Source organism: Mastigoproctus giganteus, chromosome 9 (assembly GCF_048544385.1).
Source record: "Mastigoproctus giganteus isolate SK-2022 chromosome 9, ASM4854438v1, whole genome shotgun sequence".
Classification (NCBI taxonomy): domain Eukaryota; kingdom Metazoa; phylum Arthropoda; class Arachnida; order Uropygi; family Thelyphonidae; genus Mastigoproctus; species Mastigoproctus giganteus.
In genome coordinates, this window is record NC_143583.1 from 79,521,255 (window position 1) to 79,547,817 (window position 26,563).

At 37.0% G+C, this 26,563-nt stretch overlaps 1 protein-coding gene across 6 annotated transcripts in view; it reads left to right on the top strand.

The window, feature by feature from the left end:
* Positions 1-26,563, top strand: part of LOC150080478 (uncharacterized) — a 354,693-nt gene that overhangs the window by 86,145 nt on the left and 241,985 nt on the right. For 4 of the 6 annotated variants that reach the window (XR_016547421.1, XM_090381815.1, XM_090381810.1 and 1 more), the window contains exon 3: positions 25,589-25,731. The exons of the other annotated variants lie outside the window; for them this stretch is intronic. The gene's annotated coding sequence lies outside the window, so the exon portion shown is untranslated. The remainder of the gene's footprint in view (positions 1-25,588; positions 25,732-26,563) is intronic. 6 annotated transcript variants of the gene reach the window in all.

Genomic DNA, 26,563 nt, shown 5'->3' on the forward strand with positions numbered 1-26,563 from the left:
GAAGTTGGTGGTGCTGCGTGTCAAGTGTAGACGGTTGACGGACTGGCGATGCTTTATGCCTTAGCTCTTACTTCAGACGTAATGGCGTTACCGTGGAAACGGCAGCGGGGGAGGGGGGTGGAGCTTTAGCACTGTTTCTCCGTGGAATTAACCGCGTTAAACGTAACCCCACAGGAGTAATGTTGACAATCTAAAGTATCTTGTGACTTCCTAGAACGCGTCCAGAAGCTTTCTAGTCCCAATTTCCGAGCGCGTTATTTTCCTGGCTCCGATCCATACAATATAGCGGAGTAAATTGAAAGTTCTTTATGGCGTCTGGGGATTCTATCAATCGGAAGAGCTCACGAAGTGGATGAACGCCGTACAATTGGTTTGTAAAGGTTTCCAGCAAGCTACCACGTGAATGATATCGCCTACTTAACATTAAAATCTAAGTCCTCGCGCTATCTTCGCGTGCAGCGGTTTCAAGTAATTCATTCGCACTCGGATCATCCCTCGGGTGACGACAACGGATGGCTCCGGCTTTCCCGTGACGACAGGCGTGTTGTGCATCAGCAAATAGCGCCGCCAGTCTTAGGATGTTTGATATTGGCTATACGCATCGAGTTGTCATCTGCGTCTCAGGTGTTATTACATTCGGAGCCCGTTACCTAGCTACCGTTAACGTAATGGCGATGGGTGGCTGGAATGGGCTGAGCACGGGTGGAAAACGTGGCAGAACAAGTTTGGTTGAAGTATGGACAAACCTATTTTGGAATGCAAAGTTTTATTGTTAACTTCCGTTTGTTTCCACATTGGCAGTAAACGTGATGGTAGATAACTTCAACATTCTCTCTTTTGCTTTGTTCGCCTATGTCAGACGTCAAACACCTCGATTTCCAAGTACCATTGCGTCTTGAAGCACGTTTGTGATGTACGCTTACATCAGACTACGGCAAGTTTTAATGGAAGACGACTTTTCGTCTGATTTTCGTAGTAAAACGAAGTAGCTGATGGTTATTTTATTGTTAACAGTAGCATACAAAATTACTTTTAATTCATCTTTTGGAGATTTCAACCAATTTCTGCATTTGTTTATTTTGTCGTCTGGTGTGATTACAACTGTCGTCTGTTCAGTGAATCGGCAGTTGAAAAATGCGATTTCGCGTTTAGAGAATTAATAAAAGAATTAGAATAACCAGGTAGTTAAAATTCTGCAAAAAATAAATTTTACAGCGAACTTCGCTTTGTATTTTACACGACAGAATACTTCCGAGATGAAAGTGAAAATTAATAATGGGCTGACTACGATAAATTTGAAAACAAGTGATGAATGCCGGATGAGGTAGATAAGCGAACACATTAAATATCGTCTACGAATAGCTAACTTATGAGTTTTTTGTTTTTTTTAACCTAGCAGGTGTATGAATTTGGAGGCTTTTTAATAACGAGATTAGCAGCTGTATTATAAACAGCAGGCGACGCACGTGTTCTTTTAATAATGATGAAACGGGTAAACGTTAAGAAAAATAATTACCTTGCGCATGTAAGAAGATTAGTAAAACTTGTTAAGAATGCCGATGGAATGCATTAGTAGTATTACAGAATCCTTAAAATCTTTTTTTTTTTTTTTTTTTCGTTTAAAAGTCATTGTAAAAGACAAATCCTTTCATTTTTCTTCTTTGTTTTTAAATAATAATCTTTATTTATTCTGACAAATTGTCCATTAATTTCTTTACTGATCTAATCAAAAAGAAGAAAATTATTCGAAGATAAATTATTCTTTATTCCTGACCTTTGAGAAAATCGCGTTGTACAGAAATACGTCCACATTTATAGTCTACGAATTAGAATAACCAGGTATATATGGTATAAGTTTTGAAGCATAAATCGATTCTTCATCTGATTTTCATTGTAAAATAATTGCTGTTTTGATTGAGTCTTGGCCCCTGTTCCTTAAATCATTATGAAAAGTAACGTTCCCAAAGTTTATCTTATTTCATTTCTCCGTTCCCAAAAGTCCCCCCACAATTCCTTTGAACATGTATCCTGAATTTACAGAAGGTTACGTGCACTTATCTATTTATATTTGAGCCTTGTAATTATGATTGCTTATGCAAGTAACGCGATTCAGAAGTGCACAATTGTACTTCTTGAAGCTGAAAGAGTGTCCTTCTGCATTATTAATATGCTATCTTGAATTGCATATCTGTTCAAACTTTTATTTATTTATGTGATGAATTCTAATTTCAGTTTGCATGAAGAGACCTTGCAACCGAAGGGGGGGAGGGGAAAGAAAGAAAGAAAAGTTCTCTCCGACGCGACAAACAGGGCTTGCCAGAGTAGTTGCTTGTATGAACATTTTATTCCCAGTAGGAATTCGGTCCTAAGGGCACTAAGTATTATTATTAGGGACTATGAAAAATGCGTAATTTTTGTAACTGGAACACCAAAATAATGCGGATCAGCGACAGTACTGAAATCTTAGCCTTCCAAACAGGTGACAATTAACTCATCATATAAAGTTTGTACGCTTCAACGGGTTCGATTTCAATCACGAAGATCTTTCTGCTCCCATTGATGATCGAGATCGATCTCAAGACTTGGGCTTATTTTCAGCTTAGAGAAAAATACCATTATGCGTGGGTCTACCCAAATTGTAAATATCTTTTTAAATAGAATGGCGTCACCAGAAAAGGCTATTCCGTTATACATCTAAAAAGCTGAGACATCGCCAGGACAGCTTACCAAGTTGGTCTCATCAGCTGGCGGATGGCCTCTATTAGCGAACGTACGCCGAACTGAATGTTTTATGTCTAGGTGGATAGCCAATCAGCATACGGAAGTAAACTTGAATTTAAATGCATAAAGACCGTTCATTAACGTTCGTACCTTTTTCCTCCACAACTGGGCTATTTGCATTACGCAGGCCATACAGTTCCTCCTCTTCCCAAGCATGGTGAGTTTTAATAAGAATGGTGATCATTTAATTCGCAGCCTAGTGCAGATCTTATCTTAATTGTCATCTGAATCTTCTGTGGATTTCTCCTTCTCGAAATACTCTCCCTTGAACTTTACACACTTTTGCCACCATCGTACCCACTCATTAAATTTTTCGAAAGACTGCGAAGTGCTTCCGTTGTGGCTCTGCGAGCATCGTTGTGTTGAACGCGAAACGCTTGCCTTTCAAAGCTTTCTTCAGACATGGAAACAGGAAGAAATCAAACGGGGCTAAGTCCGGTGATAAGAAGGATGTAGCAGAACCTCGGCTCCTATGGCAGTGATCACTGCCTGCACAATATTAGCCGTATGGGGCCTGGCATTGTCTCGATGGAGAAGCCACTTCACACCGGAACATGGCCGTCCCACCAAGCCACTCATTACTATACATTTCTTCATCTGTTTCCGATAATGCATTTAAGCCCCGTCTGACACAATTAACGAATCACATGACGCTGTTCAATCTGTATGTTCTACATGATACTTGCTTCAAAACGATCGTCAAGACACACGGCTAAAAAAAAAAAAACTTCACGCAACACTAGCTCGACAAGTACTGGCATGCGCACACAGAGTTTGCTCAGTAGCAATTAGGGAGAGCGCCTCTAGCGGCAGTTATGGAAAGTTCACAATAAACATAAAATCTTGCACCAGTACGCGAATTAAATGATCGTCCCTTGTATATGAATTACTTGAAGACTATCCTGATCCTGCTATCCCTTAAAAAAAAAAACAGACGTCTCAGTTCGATTTCTGTTGCAGATGAGAAGAATTCTCAAAAACTTGTCACTCTGGACTGCAGTTAGTTGGTCTCAAGCGAAAGTGTCAAAAGTATTTTCTCTGTAAATGTCGGACTCTTTCTCCTGCGTATGCAAACAAATCTAGAACACTTTTAAAATACAATAACCTGAAGCTTCGTGCCTTATTTGGTTTGGCACCTACAAACAAGTGAACCCAACTTAACGCTTTGTAGCAGCAAGTTTACAAAACTTTTTGCGAAAACCAGTAAAGCTATTTACAGAACTTATTAAAAATATGACCAGAATTTGAAAATAGAGCTATTCAGTTAATTTAAAACCATTTCTATACAAACAAAGAATCAAATGTTACATTTAGATATATCTAGGAAAGAGCGCAAGCAGATAAGTGAAAACAAACACCATTATGGTACCATTAGAATTTTATTTTTATTTTCTACAGATTATTTATTATCTTTATTGGTGTTAAGCTTAAGCATAGTGCAGGTGGCACACAGTACCAAAAATAATATTACTTATCCCAGCGATATGGCAGGGTGTATTACATATAGATAAGTATGATAATTATGATTAATGTTGCACATATAACTTAAGAGTAAAACACGAGTATAATAATATTTACAGTTATTCATTGTAACTGGATAAACATGGCAAGTCCAGGAGTATTACAGTGAGATAAGAACGATAAATTTCATTAATAATTCGCATATATAAAAAGTAAACTCATACAGAGCAATATTTATAACTGTATACATTACAATTGCGGGAAAAATGTGATAGTGAAGTTGGGTTGGATCTAACCTCAATAAACGTTATTCTATAACAATGATATTGATCAGCGTCATCAGATGATATAGATGTGGATGGATGATGAAGAAATAAGCCTTATCTGGCTCTTATACTACGACTACTACTCTCATTCCTTGAAAATATCAAGAGTTATTCAGGCTATATTGACGTGATCCACTCGAAAAGCATAATGCATTATTTATTTTCAACGGTCGTCCCCTGCAGGTCAATTCTAAGTCGCTGGAGTGCTTGTATTGATGGAAGAGCTTGGATAGGTAAAAAACGATCACACAGAAAAAAAAAAAAAAAAACCACCCATACATACATGCCACCACACGGTTTAAATACAGATATACTGATTTTAATGAAAATGGCAATACGCTGAAAGTTGATTTGTTTTTTAGATTAAAAAGTAATCGCTCTCATAACTCATTTTCTCGAATAAACAACCGATGCAAAAAATTCTGCTGTTTCTTCCCCTCTGAAGAACTCATTATCACCCTATATTTAGCTTCTCCTTCTCGAGAAGTAAAACTGCCACATTATTATTGATGTATCTCATCCCCACACTTTCATGTAATTCTTCAACCACTTTCGCAAAACTACGCAACCTTTTACTCCATACAACAACGTAGATTTGCGTCCTAATAAAGAACTAATCCTCATCACTCAAGACATTAAACTTCTGTACAATAGTCGCCGGGCTTTGAATAACTTAGGTACATACTGGAAAAATCTCCACCAGTGGAGGCTTATCGGCAGTTATGAAAACTGCCCGCTGTCTGTATCTGGAGTTACTTATATAATAAGAAAACTACGGGAGTGAGAAAGTTTGACTACTGCTCATTATTGAGTAATAACAACACGGTGATAGGAAAACTAATATCAGCTTTTTCTTTTTTCCCTTTTTTTTTTTAAAGAAAACCACTCATTTGTTAGCGTTGTCTCTAGAAAATGGAAGGCGAAATCGGAATTAAGCGCCCTTCGACGCTACACGCACACATTTAATAGATGGTAGAAGTTGAAGAGGCAAAAATTAATAACTTGGTGCCTTTCAGGTCCGCAGGCGCAGCTTAAGTCGTCTGCTTGTTTAATTACCTGCAACTAAAATAACGTTTGGCTTGCTAATGTCTCGCCTTCATTTTCGCTTTTTTTTTATTTTTATTTCTAAATCTCTTTGATCAAAGGACGTTAATGAATTAGCCATAAGATTCATATCACGTTGCTTTACTAAAAATATCGGCTGCTTGACTTACCAGTGAGATTTGATTTGATCCATGCTTGCATTATTTCTCTCGATATGAAGCCACTATCCTCTCGTTTGCTAATTAAAAACTGATGATGAACTTTGCATAAGAATATGTTCTTAGTTTTATAAAAATACATATCACAAAATTCATTTGGCAAGTCTCATTTCGCATAAAAATCATATATAAAGTTCTACTATAGACATGTTAATCTTACTGATATATCTAATCCTCTTGAGGGAGTAGTTAGAGAGCTCGCATTTGCTCTTTGTTGGACAATGTAAGATCACTCAGTCAGAAACGTAATTAAAAACAAATTTACAGGTGTAATTGCTTTCAACTGATGTTATTTCTTGTCAAATAAACCAAGTAATCATTACAAATATTTCAGAAACTTATATAAACGTGAATGTAATTATCAGATGAATTAAACATAATTGTTGGTTTTCTAATTAATAAACGTCATGAAGTTTGTTATAACGCAGGCCTTCAACGATCTGGGTGTCTGGCTAATTGTGTCCTTTAGTAATCAGTGTACGCTGAATTCAAAAACGACATCCATTTTTCTCCATCGCATAATATCATACTCTCATATCAAAATAGGAATTAAACGTAGTACGATCAACTAATACATTATAAGATTGAATAATTTTACAATACGCACAGAAATTTCTGCTAACTTGCAACATATTACACTTGTTACTAGCGTTCCCTGTACGCGAGCAATCACTGCCAAAATAAAAACAAAACTAAATTAAACAGCAAGAGCCAGTACTCACCCAGAAAGCACAACAGCACAGAGTAACCAAAAGGAAAATGTAACCATGATAAAATACTGACACTCCCAATAAAAGAGTAAAAATATAACGCTACAGAAACTTTTGAGCAACCGGGACATCTTCACTGTGAATGCAAACTATCATTTGTGTCATGGCTTGCATATTACTAGCGAACTGGCAATGGATGCCCAGATGCGAACGAGCGAGCTGTAAACACCTACTAATTCAATACTAAAAGGAAATTAAAATTACAAAACTCAAATTAAAATAACTAAAAAAAAAAAATAGACAAATGAAATTGAAATCAATGAACTAAATAAGAGTAGTTATCATATCGACTAACGTGAAATGTGAAGGGGTACTGAAGAAAAGGATCCCCTCCTTGTGTTGCTTCAACCCCCATTCACATTTCACTTGCAAATGATGTAAGACAGATGGTGAAAAAAAAAGAAGAAAAATAATTATAAAATAAAAGAATGTATTGTGCAACTTAAATAAACCATGGGTTGAATTTACCCATACCCATCAACTGACGTGAACCGAGAAACCATCGAGATTGCTAATTTTGCTTATCTAGAGTGCAAGGTCTACAAACACTAAAAATTAAAAAGGACATTCGCATACGACTCCTCTCCCAAATATAAGATCCATCGTGCATCGGTATAATTTGCTTTGCCAACTAACTTGTCAGAGAGAACAGCCGGATTTGACTACCATCGATAACTGGAAGTATTTCTAAAGGTCTGTTCAATCGAGGCTTTAGTTAGCTGATCTCAGACGAAGGAAGCAGTTCCTCCTCTCCCCTTCCCACTCTTGGACTATATGCAAATCAGCGCGTTAACACATGCTTCTATAGATAAAATGCAAAGGCGCATGTGGAAGTGAGCAACAAGCTCTGTTACCGTTAATAGTAATTTGAATACTTTCTCCACTAAAAATTCCCAGTAAAATTTTATTATCAGATTCTAAACTTAACGTTGTGGGAAAAGCCTGACTGGCTAGAATTAACTGTGGGAGGAAGGTTTTATTTCCCCTGTACCTTAGTATTACCGTCAGTGGCAATTGCTTTTATTATTTTAGTACAACAGCTCCCCTCAAGCACTAAGGTCCACAAGCTGACTGCATTAAAATATCATAGAAACTCAGAATTTCTAGGAGCTGAGGGATTTTCCCATATTTATATATATTATATGTGAACTGGCAGTTTCTCAAGAGCAATGGCACAAAATTATAGAGCAAAGTCATCTATTAGACAAAACTATTTAAACGTATGTACATAACTGGTATTCATTTACATTTATCTGTTCATTTAATCAGTTAATACAGCTATCATTTCCATATTTTTTCTCTCAATTAACAATTTCAATTCTCTGCACAACTACCATCACTAAACCAATTCAATCTTAATCATTTCCTCATATTTCTTTTAAGCAGCAATATCAATTCTCTTTACAACTTCAACCAATAAATCACCTCAATACTAAACATTTCCTTATATTTCTCAAAATTTCTTCAACCTCAACCGTACTCTAAAATAACCTGCAATTTTATCTAACCACCCCTTTCAATACAACGCAGTAACAGTTCAGGAGACTACGTTCCTTCTCTTTCGCGGTGGGGTTTCCTTCTGCGGATTCCTTCCACAGAGTGCGGTGACGTTTCTCTTAGTTGAAGTCTGCAATATAGCTCTTCCAATACTGTCTTATTTCGGAAACACTTCTCTATTAATACTGAAGGAAATTACCGCAGTACTAGAAGCCAGGGGCACTATCTGACTGGCTTCTTACTCAGCTTCCGGAATAACTTCTAGCACAGGAACATGCCCGAGGACAGATAAGTTAAAATCTCCCTAATAATGTTACTACTTAAGAAGTAACTGGACAAGACAGGTACCATTTTGCTTTACTCTTCTCAATACTTTCTCTCTCTCTCCTAACACTGAGACTCCTCTTCCCCCACACACGCTACTAAAACAGCATCTGAAGTGCACAGCGGAACTCTTTACTACATAGCGGGACTCTCCCAGAACTATAACAGCAACAGCCTTTCGGGGTGAAAACCTTATTTAGTTTCTCGTCATTTTCTTATCTCCGCTCATCTAATTTAAACGTGACCCAATCCCGGTGTTATTCTTTAAACTCACTCTTCCCATACCTCAGTAACTCATTCTGTTTTTCCCATACAACGGAACTCTTTCATCTGTTACCTCTAGATCTTCCGCTGACCATACCTTTGAAGCTGCTGCATACCGACGCACCTCCCCAAAATACTCTTTAAGTGTCGCGTCCTGAAGTAGGGGTGTAATATACGGATTAAAGTACTGTATTGTGCTGATTACGTCCCTGAGCGCCTTTTAAATTTACCCTTTCTTTCCTATCATAGCTCTCTACTTCCCATATTTAAACACTGAATGGCTATTGTTCCAAAAACATTTTTAACCTACTTCCGCACCTGACCATACCGTTGTTTACCATATTCCTTAAGTGCTCTTCCGCCAGGTCTACTCCCACTAATGGAAATATTTCCGTAACGGTGTTTTTATTCCTTAAGTGCTTTACTTCCACATTCTATTCTTGCTAAAAGAAATATATTTGTAAGACTTTGTCTTATAACGTACATTCAAAAAGCGATTGTTAGATCAGCCATTACCCTCGCAATGGCTGATCTAACGTGGGGTATATAAATTCATCGCTGCTAAGTACGGTACAAGTACTAGAGACAATAATTCTCATCAAGGTGACATGGCCAGGAGTTATCTTTCAGATGTATTAGGATAACATCTGTTGAAGATTCAGTCACTAATGTGGACCCTTTGGTGACCCCTGTAAATTGCTGATCATTTCTTATAGTCCTTATGTTCTGATGTAGATTTAACCCATTCTCTTCATTTACATCTGTAGGATTTTGTTTCTTATTAACCTCTTCTGGTTTCCAAGCAACATCTTGCAGTTTCTGAAAACCATCAGCCTTCTCTTCATGTTCCGTTATATTTACAACTTGGGATCCATTTTCTTCTGTTTCTGTGAACTTCGACTTTATATCAGTTTCAGGGAGCACTGAAGAGCTCTTCAACATGACTGCTGACATTAGAACTGCTCTCACCTTCCACATCACTTTCAATACTTAGTTGTGACTGTCGACCCACAGTGGTTCTTAAAGAGTCATCTGGAGATTCCTCTTCAGCATTTTCTAATGTTTCCACCACCTCTGCCTTGTACCCACTTATCATATCCCTCAGTGGTTTGTCAGTTGCATTTGCAATAAAGGGATGCTTTAGCAATCTTCAACAGGGTAGGGCTGCATTTGTAATTACGCTACTATGTATGCAACCCACCAACTTCTTAATAAAGTTAAACATGAAGACACAATTGACTACTTTGTGGAAAAATGTATATTGTTGGATCAGCAATCATTTAAACTAAAATGCCATGTTTAATATATGAATGGAAAAACAAAGCGCGAAGTCAGTACTGGGCAAGGAAGCAATAGCGCTCAGCGTTTTACTGTATCAGAAAAACTGAACATCAAAATCTGACAGAAACAACAAAAATCCTAATATCACATTAGGGTTATTAGATCAATTTTTACGGACTTTAGAAATGGACAGTAATTGCTTTAAGTACAGTATCTATCTTTGCAAACAATTTCCAAATCTATTTGATGCGAAACTCAACGAAGGCAATTTCGTTGCATCACAGATAAGAAACTTAACATCAGGTGAGCAAATTGAAAGAACAATGACAACGTTTAAAAAGAATCATCGACTGGCAGAGAAAACATTGCCCATAACTTCATTTTCTGTGCTTCTTGGAGAACAAGATCATATGATTGAAAATGTGCTCGATAAATTTTGCAAATTAGGATTTATGGTACGCTTGAAGGTTCAATTCTGGATTCCAATGTAGTCTTTTTTCTTGAAAATCTTGGTTTCGTCAGGGAGGAATAAGATGAAAGATTCCTCCTTGTATAAAGGAGATGGAAAAACGTAAACATGATACAAATTATTGATGATTTTTAAAAAGGGAGACATGTGGCGTAATTCATTAAAGAAAAACCACAAAACATTCATTTGAGACCTAAAATTATTCCAAGAAATCTGATGAATATACATAAACATCTGCCATACGTAATACGTAACCAGCGCAGTAACCTTAGGGAAGGTAAATACTATCTATATAAAGATATTAAGAAAAACTATCTATTACAAACAAATAAATTCCCATTGACTTCATACCTTGAAACCTCCAAAAACTCTCTAACATTTTAACCATATATAATTGTTCCTTTATCTCTTTTGATTCCTGGTAGTCCTACACTGCTTCTTATTATTATTCGTCATTTTTATACCTCATTTCTGCTCAATACTACTTCATTTATATACATTTCATCCTTATAGTAATCGTAACATTTCATCATATTATTCACACTCCACCCAGGTCTGGTCAATTCTGTTCCTAAATTTAATAAAGTTCTAAAGATCTGAGGACTTATAGTTATATCTTTCGGAGCCTTTCCTGAAACTCATCAGCTACCAAAGTAGAGGAGTATCTACAGATTAAGCTTCATCTGACTGTATCTACAGATTAAGCTTCATCTGACTGTATCTACAGATTAAGCTTCATCTGACTAACCTCCTTAAGTGCCCTTTTAAAACTACCCTTTCTTTCTACTCATAGTCCCTTCCCACTTTTAGGAAAATGGTCTCCGCTCCATCATTTGGCAACTGTTTATTTCAAAAACTACTTTCCAACCTTGCTTTCCCAGACCTTCCCATACCGTGTTTCTCTTTTATTTCTCAAATGTCATGCGGTCAAACATATTTTGTATAAAAGCAATACATTTGTAAGACTATGTGTCTTACAAAAGTTGCATCCGTTGTCAAATACAGTACGTTGTCAAATACATAAAACTATCATCATGCAGTTCACGCATTTAGACCTCCGTTGGCCAAAATCTTTACCTTTTTCGATGTTTCATATGGAATTTGTTCCGTTAATCGTTTCAGCCTTCGATCACGTCTCCTTCTCCTGATTTGTAATCTAGAAGTTGTTTAGGATATCTGTCATACTCCATTCTTTCAGCGTGTTCAATCCATTTCTGTCCGTAATCTTTCGCTTTCTTTATTATTAATTGTACTTTCAGTTCTAAAATGTCTTCGTTACTCTTTCCATTTCATAATACAGTATACAGTTTTGCTGTTCTTCTCATAAATCGTATTTCAGCTGATGTTAATCTTCGATAACGCTTGTCGGCATCAATTTCCTTCCTGAAATAATTTCGGCAGATTCTCGTAGGAAATATGTTCAAAAACTTAGATATGTGCTTAAAAAGTTCTCATCACTCTCAGTTTTCAGGTATCTTAGGTTAATGACCGAAAACCAAGACCTGTCGTTAAAGCTTCATTTCCTACATTCCCATTTAGGGTTTTTTCCTGAAAACTTGGGACCCGTCTCCGATGAACACGGTGAAAGGTTTCACCAAGTTATTTTTCAAATGGAAAAAGAGATACCAGGGAAAATGGAGTCCAAATATGTTGGTAGATTACCGTTGGAATCTCTTACGGAAGACATCAGTGGACGATTATAAAAGGCAAAACACGACAAAATAAGTGTCTTGTTATCAGATAAATCTTTTTGTAAATAGAATAAGGTTAATAGACTCGTTGTTCAACATTTAGTATTCTATGTAACATTTTCTTAAAATATATAAAATCTTTTTTAACTAAACTTTTTTGACTTTAATCCCTTTCCCTTAAACTTGGTGGGTGTTACAGAATATGGTTGCCATATTTGAATTCAGCAACGTCAATTCTACAAGAATCATCCTGAATTTTAACGGGGAGCGAAAAAAATGGGGTTTTTTTTGTGCATTTGCAACTACTGTATATACATAATAATGTTGGAGGGACTAATCTTTAACTTTTACCACTGACATATTTTGCTGTTCAAGGGTATTCGTATGTCGTGTCTTCTAATGGATGAAATAAAATAACAAATAATGTAACATTTTAAATATTTTAATATAGTTTTTGTTTAAACTAGCGAGAGTTTCGGTGTAATATTTATTATATTCGTAGCTTTTAAGTAATTAGAAATGTTTTATCTTTCCATGTGTTTAAAGAGCAATATCAAGAATTAAAAAACTGAAAATTTGTTCAGATAATTTTGTCATACATTAGTTTTGATTATTGCTGACTCTTTTCCTCTTAATTCGATTATTTATTTTTTTTTTCCTGTTGAAATTGTCATGCTAATTATTTAGCTGTAAAATTCAAATAGAAAGGCGCTTAATGATTTTTTTCATAAACTGTATTCAGTTTTTACTACATCTACGTGACAATCGGCAAATTAAGATATATTTAGTAGATCATTATTTATTTTAATTCGTGTTTCAGTTTTTTTTCATGGAGGCATAAAACGCCCTCATTTAAATAAATATTAAAGTTGGAGATGAAAGGCATCGGCATCCTTGGAATACACTTTGGCTTTTTTTTTTTTTTTTCTCATTTAGGTGTTCCAGAATTTAATTGAAGTTGTAACTCATTATCTTTGCATATGTGAATAATTTCTTAACATTTGGTATATAAACGCGAATTTTGTCTCCAGGCTGTCTCTCTGTTTTTCTAATAGTTTTAAAGCCGAACACGGAATCAACGCATAAATCCGTTTTCAGATATATCATAAAAATTCTTGAATATTAAGGCTATTCAAGGCTGCAATCAAAGGATACAAAACTATATAATTAAGTTTAAATTAAGCGTGAAGTGATAAAAAAATGCATACAGATGGAAATGTAAAGAACACAAGGTGTCAGAACTAATAGAAAGAGGAAAGTAATATATATTTTTTCTTTTCTTTTCTCTTTTTTTCCCTTGGTATGGAAGATTTTGAACATTTAATTAGATTTACGTTTGTGATTTATTTAAAATGTTTCTTTCTTGTTATATAACCGTATTAATAATTAAGTTATTGTTTATGATTTTACTAGAAAAATTTGCCTTAGCGGTAGAACAGTACATGTAGTAGTAGTAGTAGCAGTGGCATTTGATGCAAGAAAGCAAGTGTATGCAGCATCAGCCATAAAAAAAAAAAAAAAAAAATCACACCATTCCCTCCAAATGCCTGTCCAGTTCCTCCTTAAATTTATTCAACCTATCAACTTCCACAACGACAGATGGAAGTGTGTTCCAGCAATTAACCACCCGCTGGCTAAAGGCAAATTTCCGCACAGCTAATCTACATCTGTCTTTTCTTAATTTGAATTTATGCCCCCTTAGGTTCGTAATCTGAACAAGTGGAAGGATCCCATCAGAATTCAGCGTGCTCAACCCATTCAAGGCCTTATGTAAGCATGATCCTCCCCACACCGACTAGAAAAGGCCTTGGGTTCGAATTTCATCCATGAGGCGAAGAATTTTTATGGGCATTTTTCACAACGTGGCTGAATTAATCGATCTCATGCGAGAGTGGTTTGGTGTTTTCCTTCCGGAAACTTGTATTTTTCGTCTTTAGCAAACAGGCAAATCGACCACAGAACAAAGTCGCTGAAATGCCTAAAACCGTCCAATAACAGCTAAAAAAAAAATATTATGTGCATAAAAGGCCCATACTTCCGTAGTTCTTTATGGGGCTCATGTCTGATGAGTATGGGATTGGCACACCCATGGTCCTGAGCTCGATATCACCATTCTTCTCTTTCTTGGAAGATTTTATTAGCTTCAGAGAGCCAAGTAGTATTTTTATTTATTAATTTTTATTGTTTTTTTAAACACTTCAACGTTAAATAGATACTCCGTGGCGGTATAGTAGATTCACTAATCGTTGATCTTTTGGAAAGGGCTAGGTGGATTTTTCATCATTATTATTATTATTTAAATCACTCGAAGTTGCTATCTTAATTATTCAAAGCTCTTTCTTTCTGTGGTAAAAACTTTGACCTTGAGAAGCAGTATATGCTTCTCAAGGTCAAATTTATATGCTAGGCGCATATAAATTTATAAAGCAACAGGAAACATAGAATTACAATTACTGTATATTACAGGATTAATAGGTATTATAATGAATATAATAATAATGATGAGTTACGATGGCATACATATCGACATGTACAAAGTATCTTATGTAAGACGGCACCTGAATGTTCTGAATCCAAAAGGCCAGAAGCATTTGCATGTTTTTTTAAATACATAGCGGGATTGCCAAAGGTTTGCTGAGACCGCCTAATACATTAAATAAATAAATCGGAGTCTTTCCTCGTACAGTTTCCCTTTTGCCGATCTTACCATGCGAGTTGCTCGTCTCTGAACCCTTTCAAGAAGCCCAATGTCTATTTTTCAGTTGAGGTCTTCATACTTGAACACAACATTCCAAATAGTGTTGTGATAGACTCGAGATTGCTTCTCTCTTCTGGGAAGTTTTTTTTCCAGTTAACCTGTTTCAGCCTACTGAGCTCACTTCCTCGTTAATAAATTTTGAATTTGAAGGTGTGTTTTTCTTTGCCTTTTCGAGTCCCGGTTACTTACTGGTTTCAAGAGTGAGAATTCGAGTGCCAGAGGAGAATGATTAATCAGAAGAGAATTTACAGATGGTCTTGTGTGATTGACAGTGGCTGCTCTCTTCCAGTAGTGTGATACACGAGGTCCAACTTCAGCAAATATCTTATCTGGGGAGTCCGAGAGTAGTAATTTTATATGAAACATTGCCACTCAGGCAGGTAATTTGCTCTTGATGGTGGTCCGGTTTTTAACGAGGTAAATCCCTAAAGTCTTACATTCTGAAAGAATTGATCACAGTCCACTCGGATGGGTGTTTAAGCCTTGTCCAGGCTGTATTTGTCTGATGATTGTATCTTTACCATTATCAGAGAATAAAATTCGCTAACTGTGGTTTCAGCACCAGGAATCAATATCACCTTTGTATTTCTAGCTTCGGAGATTATACCAGATTCTGCCATGTGAGTCACCATCTATTCACTATGCCGTGAAACGCAGGTCCGCCCTTACCAACCTGCTGGCAACCACCAACACTATTCTGGGGCTCTGCAAGATAGGGCTGAGAGGGCAATTGTTTATTTGGATATTCAGTCTGTATTCGACAGCATAGACGTCCGGCATCTCCTGCAACTTTGCGAGGAGGGATACCAGATCAAAGGCAATACACTAAAATTTTTGAAGTCGCTACTAATGACCAGGGTCCTTCACCTGACTGTGAATAAAAAAATTATTCACAAGGAGAGTCTGTGTGGGTGTTCTCCAAGGCGGAGTTCTTTCTGGGCTCCTCTTTACGGCTGCCATTCACCCATTCCTGTGCCGGAAAACGGAATTTATCAGTTATGCAGATGATTTAAAGCTGCTCTATCGGATCCACGGGACCACCCGACCTGATTCTGCTTCCGAAACCATAATTAACAGCCTTAAGAGTCTTATTACATACCTAGCTCAGTTTTCTCTTGAGATAACTTCTAATAAATCAGCACAAATGGTGTTTTCACTTAAATCAAATCCAACGCAACTAAACCTGGAAATCAATGGAAGCACAGAAGATTTCGACGTTATCTTCGACCCTAAACTCAGCTTCAAACACCATGTTGCAGACATTCACAACAAGGTCTGCAGATCCAGATGACTACACAAACAACACCTCCTTCATCACAGAGCCCGAGTACACGCTCCAATACACATACCGGTTTCTGCAGCCAGTCATCACCTATGGAGCGGAAATCTGGGCGTCGTCAACAAAAACCACGCAAAAAACCATTGCAACCGATGAGTACTGGCTTCTTCGGTGGGTCCTCTACAAGCATAAACTGCCACCTCACACCCACACACACACACACACACTTCAGAAATTACCAAACTTCTAAAATACAGAAGTCTCCGAACGGATATTCACCCTCCGCTTGCTCGTGTCAATTAAAACGATAGCGGGTGAAATCAATACGCCAAGTTTTTGGCAGATGTGCAATTGGAGGATCCCCCCGAAACCCTTAACAGTCCTTCCCCCTCTGCAGTCTGTGGCGTGGAGGCTCAGGATAGGTGACAGATTCCTGCCAATGGAGATGCTTCACGACGTCCAGGAGGTGGATGTGGACTACAAAAAAAGTCCATAGAGGAGAAATCTTACAGAAGACGCATCATGAGGGAACAGCTTTCGTCTTCAGCTGAGTGACTGCTATCATTTTTTCATCGCTCTGTGTGTAGCATGAAAAGAAAAAAAAAAAAAGTTCTTTCATTTCTCGTATTAATGTATAATTTTTATATATCGCTATTTAATTTTATACTAATGATAATGGACTAATGAAGTGGGTCTAGTCCTTCACATTTCATTTGAATTGAGTCCAAAGAGTGAAGAGAGCCAAGCGCCACTGTCTGTTACAACTTCTTTCTTTTGCCATAATTTTCAATTATTCGTTTTATGTTTTTACATATGATTTTTGTAATTTTTCATGTTAAACCCCTAGCATTGTCGCTGTTATGGGCTTTGCATCAGGCATCCACGTAACTAGTTACTGAATGCAATAAAGATAGAACACGCCTTAATCCACTAAACAAGTAATAATCCATGGAATCTATAATCGATGAAAACATACGTCTTATTACAGACGCGCCATTTTCGGTAACTCAGGAGCTCATCACCATAACTCTGTAATTTGAGACCGAAATTTGTTTAGTCTTTATTATTATGCATTAAAGTGAATGTCTCACTGAAACATCCAAAATGACAAATCCAAAATAAGGTTTTTGATTTATTTAAATTTTTGTAAATTTTCTAACAGTAAATTTACTAAACGGACTTATTTTTAAATCTTCCATTAATTTTTAAATAACGATCGCTATTTAATTTTATACTAATGATAATGGACTAATGAAGTGGGTCTAGTCCTTCGCATTTCATTTGAATTGAGTCCAAAGAGTGAAGAGAGCCAAGCGCCACTGTCTGTTACAACTTCGTTCTTTTGCCATAATTTTCAACCAAATCAGCTGTCATTGCGCCGCCTTCCTACAATAAAATTCCGATGGTCTGAATTTCTGTGAAATGTCTTCGGCTCAACGACCACGCTCTTAAGGAGTCCACTCTCTTAAGGGCTTCCTTTGCATGTTTACTGTTATTTACTAGATTACTTTTGCATGCAACCCGCATTAACTCGTCTTTTCGTATACTTTCAAAAGATCGGTACCTTCAGTTACCCACCGGGATTTGTGCTGGTTGCAGTATATAACGTGTACTCCTCTAGAAACTATCATGGTAATTATGTTCGGACAAAGGGTTTAAGATCGATAACAAATAGAGAAAGAGTACGGAGAGGCCATATACTACAATGTAAGAGTGGTGGGTCAGCTGCAGCAGAAAATGGCAATTTAGCAAACGTTGGTGGAAAGCTGTACTAACGGTGGAAGTAAAGAAATAAACGAGCTTGCCCAAGAAAGGAAAGAGTAAACTACTTGAGTAATGAAACTTACGCGTAGAAGAATGTGGTCTAAGGAAAAGTCTAATGTCGTGGTTCTCAACCTTTTTGCTAAAGCGGAACTTTTATTTTTTTATGGCGACTTTGGGAACTCTTGTAATTAAATTTGATATCCCTGCCGAACTTTAATAGTTAATCACTTCAACAGAACTTATTTGGTTTTCTCTGGATGTAAAACTAAAATGAATTACAATAGGTAAGTTTTAAGTGAAATTTAAAGAAAAACTTTTATTGCGAATTTAAATTTTAAATTCTCAATAGGCACATTAATATTCAGCTTAGAGCAGAATACAAGTAGTACATACTAGTCATTACACAATTTTCAATTAAATAAAAATTAGCCTCGAGTTTAGCAGCATTACATGAATTTTTTCTCACCCCCCCCCCTTTTGCGTAGGGACGATTGCTGACTATGGGACGTCTTTCTTTCTTTTTTTTTTTTTTTTTTTTTTCTATAGACTCCAAGCACTCTAAGGTGAAGGTGGATTTTGTGTAGAGTTTTAGGCGCATCAACGACATAGGCCATATTCTGCCATATGTGTTATGTCTGTAAATTGCGTGTGTTCTGTAGTCGATTTGATTGTTTTCTGGGCGAAAAACCCCAGTTTTCGGGAAAAGAAAATCATGATATCCTAACTGAGTCACGTTATGAACAAGGCCCATAAAAATTCTTCACGTCATCGACGGGTTCCGGTTTGAGGAGAACAGTGATTATACCAACTGAGCTACCCACTAGGTGGAAGTACCTTAAAAATTGCAAGTTATTTTTGAAGCTTCCTTAATCAACGTTGATTGCTGCCAGCAAGATATACTTTGTCTTTATTTATTTTTTTCTGAAAAGTTAGACGAAGCTATTTGTTTAACACAAAGAAAGGTGTCCAGTCGCTGCCAATACTATATTTTTCATCTTAAAGTATTATTGTCGGCAAATATTTTTGGAAATTTTTCCAGTTCAACTGTTTAATAATTAATTTGGAAATGTGTACTAATACTACATTGTATGGTATACGTTTCATGCCAATCAAGTGAAAAACAATCAGTCTATGACCACAGCAGAATTACAAGGGCTGTCTGAAAAGTAATATAAAAGATATTTTGGAGGACTGTACTTTCTCATGAAGAAGGCACATGTGCAATGTTTCTTTTCCTCTTGTTGCAGTACCTTGTACACCTTTGTTGACATTCGATGGCTAAACTAAATGGCTACTCTTGAAACGTTAATAAATGAAGAAGTGTGCCCCATCACAGCTGTCCTTCGGGTGAGGCAAGCGGATGACTTCTCCAAAGCCCCGCACATTGACATTACTGTATATAAAATCCTGTACAATTTGCAAGGGGACCTACGTAGGCTACTCTGCTCCGTGTTCGATACCCGACCGCCTGATGTGTAATTATCCGATTTTTGCATCATTAAGAGGTTACTAAGACCACAGAAATTCATTAACAACTGAGAGGGGCGTGTAGTCCAAGGGCCATGAACTCTTTCGGTAGAGGGCTGTCATTACAAGATAATGCAACGTACCACACTGGCGAATGCTAATGTGGGTACAATTTACAGATGGAAGAGACTAGTTCGTGGCTTCTTCTGAAACTCACTTTGAAATGACCCAAGAGATAAAAATCACACGGGTTTAAATCAGATGACATTGGAGACCGTGCCAGTTCTCAGTCATACACTAGGTTAACAGTTAGAAACCGACCTGTTGTCAAAAAATTTCATCCAGGAACTCCAGGATGACTTCTTCAGTATTCAATAGTATAGTATTGAAAATAGTATGAAAGTATAGTACAAAAATAGTATGAAATGTTGCTAACCAAATCTACATTTTCTCTATAGAGTAATGTTTTCAGTACGAAGAATTTGAAGCTTGTGGAACTGCAAAGAAAAGAAATAGTATAATGAATAAAAAAAATCGCAAGAACTGATAGCAAACGTTTCCTGAAATTCAGGAAACTTCTGCTATTCGTTCTTTATTGTACATTTTGGACACTATCATGTTTGTGTGTTTAAACATGCTGTAGTCGGAATGGGAGGTTTAGGACTAAGATCCAAGAGAAAGAGATGGAGACTTTTGACTGACCGTGTGAATCATCTGTCGGTCAGATGATCCACATGTGGAAAACCTGACCTCTTTCTGGAGTTGATCTTTGTACATAAAGTCCAACCACAGCGATATCTAGAATCTACGCTATCTTTTCGTCAGTATGAATCATCTGGGAATTCCCAGATTCATATTGGCAAAAGTCCAGTTTTTGATCATATTTTACCAAATTAATTCCTTTTCTTATGTAAAACTGGATGATGCACTGCCCTATTTACTTTGATAGTAAACAAAAGGAGAAAGAAAAGAAAAAAAAAAAAACCCCGTTTCCTCCCAAATAATTTTCAAGTGGAATGTGCATTTCCAAAATTATGTTCGCTACGATATTATAAACATGACTATCACAGTGCTTCATTTCTTAAATACGATACCATAAATGTTTTTCCTTTATTGGGTTCGGAATATTAAGTAGAAAGAAGAGCATGGCAAGATGGAATGGCAAAAGCTTTAAGCTGCAGCAATTTCATTATTTCCTTAAGAAACAATCAAGAGTCAAATTCAGTAGTTTTATTGAGGGATATGTGCCACTTTACACACAGAATAAAGATTAATTTTAAATAGTGTACCTACACCAAGATTAAAAATAAATCCCTAGCTCAAATAGGCAATTGATTTAGGAATCAGGGATTAAGATTAAATCCTTAGTTATTATATAAGATTGTACAACGTTTCTGATCTCTCTCTCTCACACGATGCTCGGTGACTAAATGGATTTCTTGCTCTCTACTAGTATTTCCGAAAAATCCAGGTTCCTGTCCTGTCTATCAGAGGAGCAACTTATTGAAGCCTCTTCAAGAGGAACCAAGGTTGTTTTGTGTCAAGCGGAGGTGTAGTAAATTCCAAAATTTCCCAGTTTTGTTTTCATCCCGTAAACAGATAAACCTGCTTTAAACCACGTAATTCAGAAATTACGCATTGACGCCTCATGGCATCGAGTACTCATTTGGCTCTGATCCAAACAACAAAAGTTTGGCCAAGGTTGAACTGGATTAATTTTAAAATAAAAAATATGCTAATCTGTTCAAAACATTTACTTGAATCTGAAGGTGACGTCATTGATTGAATTTGGTGCACAATTCGAGAGGAATTTTATTCTTTGCTCGCCACTTCACTGGTCATCCTAATTCTATCAATTTCTGGAAATTTGTCAGTTGAAGAACTCCTGAAAAAACTCCAGACCTTTTGCCACAGCTCGTTCCAGTCTATGAACGATTTTCAAGACTTCTTTTTTATCAACTCTGGAACAATAACGTTAAATATACTTCCCAGATTGAAATTTTCAATTCCTTCATTTACCGAACAGTATGTTGTGCCGCATATTGTAACTTGTTAATCTTTGAAAATCACTATTTTATTGTGTTCTGCAGTATTGCCTTGCTGTTTCATTATTTTATTTATTTATTTTTCTTGGCAATAAAGGATTATACGAGTATATACTTTAAATTAAAACTATTTAGATAATGTACAATAATGTGTTTATATTTTTTATAATGTGTGCTTGTAATATTATCTTATAATATTGTCTAATAGCGATAATGTCGTTGTTTAAAATAATATTCCATCTGTGAATCTTTAACATTACTCTGCTGTGAAGGAAACAATTGTATATTACTCTGCTGCAATTAAAGGTTCTATTCTATTCTATACTAAATTAAGAATCCGTTAGCAGGATGGCAAAGTTAAATAAGATTCGATCCCGTCTATGACTGGAGGAATTTCAAAAGTCCTCTTCAATCTTGTGTTGTGTATTATGTCATTGAGTCATCGTGTATTATGTCATTGCGTCATCGTGTATTATGTCATTACGTCATCGTGTATTATGTCTGTACACTTGTACAGGCATAACACACAATGGCACAAATTTGACCTAAATCATTGATACGGCTAAAATCCAGCAACAATATAATGGCTAAAGCTGTGCTCTTTTACACCGAGTCCTAAACAGCAACTACAATTTTACAGAGTGATTACTTCACACAGTGGTTGTGGAAAGCAGCAATTCTCTCTCTCCACCCTTTATCCTGCATAATAGTAGGGCACTGATTACTTAGACGAAAGTGATATTAGCCCACTGGACATGTGGGAAAACGTAGAGAATCTGAATGGCAATCGTTACCATTTATCAATAGCAAATTGAATAATTTTATCTTTTAGGCTGTTCTCCGGAGATGTGACTCGCATTACTTTTTGTCTAGGTTATACTTATTTCTGATTGTCTTAATATACAGCCTGCTTGTAAGTTAACTGGCATTGCTGCCAACTCTCTTTCTTGGTATCGCACGGTGTATCTACAGACACTGACCAAAAAATTGAAACCTTTTGCACTTGGCTTCAACAGATAATTAAAAGTAAGTTATGCAAATATAAGTTGTCGCATGGTAAGATCACAGCCACTTTGGTATCAGATAAATAGTGTACGCTTTCCTGGAGCTTCTTAGTCGAGCAGACATATTTTCGATTTTGATTTTTCGAAATTGGGAAAACAAAGGAAATCACGGGTGTGTCGAAAGCAACCATCTAGCCAAAAGTATACGGTGAGTGGAAGATGAAAGAGAATGCAGCTCTAAAATGAATAAATGCGGCAGAAAGTCGGTACTCTGAGAACGAGACTGCAGGAATTTAAAGTGAATTGTGCGTCAGAATAGACGGACCAGTGTGCAGCAAATGACTTGGAAAATTCAATTTAACAAAAGAAACACCTTATTTCCAACCGAACAATGCCGAAGGAGTTGAAGAATGTGGGATTTGGTAGTTGTGAGGCATGAGTGGACTGAGTCCGCTCATACCTCACTAAGACCAATTCGAACCCAGTTCTTTTCCATCCCACACCAGGTTGAAACGACCTGTGTTCGAATCGCGTAAATGACGCGAGGAATTTTTATGGGTCTTTTTCTCAACATGGCTGAACGTTTTGCTGGACGAAAAACCCTAGTTTCAGAAAAAAAAAAAAACCAAATCTTTCTATCCTCGCCTGAGACCGACTAACTCAACCACAGATTTAGTCGGTCTCAGGAATGAAAGATAGGAGTGAAAAAAATGTCCATAAGAGCTCCTCGTGTTGTTGATAGGATTCGAACTCGAGCCTTCCCATCCGCCGTGGGAAGCATAGTGATTATAACCATTGTGCACTAGCGAGAAAAACGCAAGCAGCAGGACGCAGAATTTGAATCATTTTTACTTGAGATCTATACGAAAATTATAGAGTTACAAGTTTACCTAATCCGGTGAATTAGTATTAGTATTAGTAGAGGCATTTGATGCAAGAAAGCAAGCTTATGTAGCATCAGCCAAAAAAAAAAAAAAAAAAAACCACTTCCACTTCACCCCTCTGTTCGTTCAAAATACCTGTCCAGCTGAGCCTTAAACTTATTTAGGCTATCAACCTCCACCACAAGGGATGGCAGTCTGTTCCACCAACCAACCACCCGCTGGCTAAAGGCAAATTTCCGCACGTCTATCCTACATCTGTCTTTCCTCAATTTGAATTTATGCCCTCTCAGGTGATTTTTCTGAGCTAGAGGAAGAATCCCATCAGCATTGAGCATGCTTAAACCATTCAAGGCTTTATACACCTCTATCAGATCACCTCGCTGGTGCCTAGTCTCCAGACACTGTAATTTGCAAAACTTAAGCCTTTCTTCGTAAGAGCACCCCTTTGTTCCATTCACTAATCTTGTTGCCCTTCTCTGTACTCGTTCCAGCAGCTCTACATCCTTCTTGAAATGAGGCCTCCAGACCTGTATACAGTACTCTAGGTGTGGCCTGACCATCGCCTTATACAATGGAATAATCACCTCCTTGCCGAGGTGATCATTCCAATTGCCGAGTAAGATTTAAGTACTCCCTGTATATGGACTTTTTTAAATAATTTTAAACCTATAATTGCAATGCTATCTCCTAACATTTATTAATCACATTCTTAAAGATATTGCTGATTCGCATTTCTAAAGATATATATCAATTGCCTCTTGTTTCGCAAACTCCCAAACCTGGGAATTGGTTCGTCGCTTCATTCATCCTGTTGGTGTCATGATTTGACACCAACAGGATAAATGAAATCAATGTGGTACCACCATCATCCATTCGGTTCACTCCAAATGGATGATGGTCATCCATCATTTCTTATGATCAGGAAAATACAGCTAATTATTTCAAATAACGCAGATAGTTCGCAAGGATAACGAATTTAAAAATGAAAAACATTAAATCCCTGGAATCCTCTTTTCCCTGTCCAAAAGAGCTGAGTACTTGAGAATAATTCAAATGATCAACTAGTATATGTAGCAGTCATATTTTGCGATGAGAGTATGATGCATTACTAGTATAGGCCATAAAACGTTCGATTATTGAAAAAATATTCTTAATTTTCAAATTCTTTAATTTGAGTACAGTTCTTGCTGAATGTAATGCTCACGACTTCTCTGGAAGTAGAAAGAAAACAAATATAAACTTTTTTGCTATATACGCCTGTTTCCCCATTCACTTTATGCCATTTAGTTCTGCAGTTATAAAAACACAGAGTTTTTATAACTGCAGCAGTCGATTTTTCTCTGGGAATTTAATTTTTTCCTCAATAAGCAACATAATCGTCATGCAGCTTTCATCACAATCCAAGTATTATGGGTATAAATTGGTTAGTTGTTACTGATACCTTTGATGAATTGTACTGCAAATGAGAGCCGTCTGAGATACTCGGGGAACAACAGACAAGATTTATCCACTAATTGAACGTACAAAAAAAAAAAAAAAAAAAAAAAAGAGAAAAAGCCCTCTACAGATCTGCTAGGAAAGATATATGATCTGATACCAATGATTAAATGTTGAGAAGGTTTACCAGAAAGCATCTTATTTCCGATAGGTTTCCTAGAAGTTATTTCTAAGGCACTTTAAGTCTGTATTATAAGATGAAACCACTTAATGACAACTACAGCGGCTTACAAGCTTAACTGAAACCCTGGCTGCAAAACGACTTCAGAAACAAGTTTCTAACATCGTAAATATGTCGAAAGTGGATTTTGTGGCCGATTAAAGCACTTAGTTTGTAAACAGAGCATCATTTGTTCACTAATAAACTTTACTACTCTCACGAGAATAAGGAATCCTACCGACCAGTAACGAAATTCGTTAAAAGTAGCGCTTTCGGCCAATATTTCAAGATGAACGAAAATCTAATTTAAAACTTCTTTTGAGTTGTTCTTCGAGAGGTAACCAAGGAGTTAGAGAAGATCCACTTCCGAATAGGAACTAATTAACTTTGTCATATTTATGTGTCTCTCTCTCTCTCTCTCTCTCTCTCACTCACACACACACACACACACACACACACACACACACACACACACACACACACACACACACACACACACACACACACACACACAATTTTAATCTTTAAAAGCGCACTATACATTGTTTCACTGAAACTAGGAAGAGAACAACAGTACTTTTAACTATTTGTTCCTTCATTGTAGAATCACCGCCAACATCAGCATAAGATTTAACAGAAAGGATACCCTGTAACAGAAGGCCCTCATTTTGGACTTGCCCAACACCAAAGACTTGAACTTCTAGCTTTTGAACATAATCTATTTTATTTGGAGTCGCTGTAGAAAAGGTTTGTATACTTTTGTCTAGAAGACTAACTCGTGTATTTATTTCTTGATTAACGCTTTCAGTTTTTCATTTTCTATCAGGAGAGCTGTTATTACTGTCTCAAGATTGGACCATTTGTCCATAATAATATCTATTGCCTTTTTAGTTACTTTATTAGTCTCTCCCATAAGAAACCCCATCTTTGCGCATTTTTGAAATCACCCTCATAAAGAGATGTATTCTGAATACATCCAGTTCTTCTACGCTGAGTGATCACTAAATTATGACCACCTACCTAATACTTCGTAGATCTTCCTTTTGTCCTCAGTGCAGCAGCTGTCCGACGTGCCATTGATGCAACAAGATGTCGGAAGCGTTTGGGAGGTATGGACAACCAAGCTGTGTGTAATGCGGCCAGCAATGCAGATATGGAGGTAATTGGTGTATCAAGACGCATGATATGCCTTTCCATAGTGTCCCACAAGCAAGTGCTCTATGGAATTGATATCAGGGGAGTTCGGAGGCCAGTCGATATGCTGGAAGTCAGAACTGTGTTCCTCAAACCATTTCTGCATGTCAAGTGCCCGACGGCTCGGTGCATTGTCATCTTGTAAGACACCATCGCCATTCGGGAAAAAGTGTAACATAGCGAGGTGTACACAGTCATCAAGCAGTTGACGATAGCGGAGACCAGTGATACGTTGTTCCACCTTCACCAGGGGTTCAAGTTCCTTCCAGTGAAACATGCCCCACACCATTCAACCTTTCGCCGACCTTTGCAGTTTTGCCGTCGGGTCGTTGTTTCACCATTTTGACGCCAGTCCTGGTACACTTTAACCACGGCGGCTCTCGAA